Source organism: Colobus angolensis, unplaced genomic scaffold (assembly GCF_000951035.1).
Source record: "Colobus angolensis palliatus isolate OR3802 unplaced genomic scaffold, Cang.pa_1.0 Scaffold4, whole genome shotgun sequence".
Classification (NCBI taxonomy): Eukaryota; Metazoa; Chordata; class Mammalia; order Primates; family Cercopithecidae; genus Colobus; species Colobus angolensis.
In genome coordinates, this window is record NW_012117376.1 from 4,152,259 (window position 1) to 4,152,748 (window position 490).

A 490-nucleotide genomic window follows, 5' to 3' on the forward strand; every position below is an offset into this window, starting at 1 on the left:
CCCGCCTCGGCCTCCCAAAGTGCTGGGATTACAGGCGTGAGCCACCGCGCCCGGCGAGTGCAGTGTTTTTTATACCTAATCTCAGACATGACACACCATCACTTCTGCCATGTTCTATGGGCCACTCAGCCCATCCGTGATACAACATAGGAAGGAACTACACAAGGATGTGAGTACTAGGAGGTAGGGGACATCATCGAGGGATCATCACTGAGGCTGATGACCACACTGTCAAAAATGAGAATGCCAGTGGCTCACGCCTGTAATCCCAGTGCTTTGGGAGGGCAAGGCAGGCAGATCATGAGGTCAGGAGATAGAGACCATCCTGGTTAGCACGGTGAAACCACATCTCTACTAAAAATACAAAAATTAGCCAGGCGTGGTGGTGGGTGCCTGTAGTCCCAGCTACTTAGGAGGCTGAGGCAGGAGAATCGCTTGAACCCAGGAGGCAGAGCTTGCGGTGAGCCGACATCGCGCCACTGCACTCCAG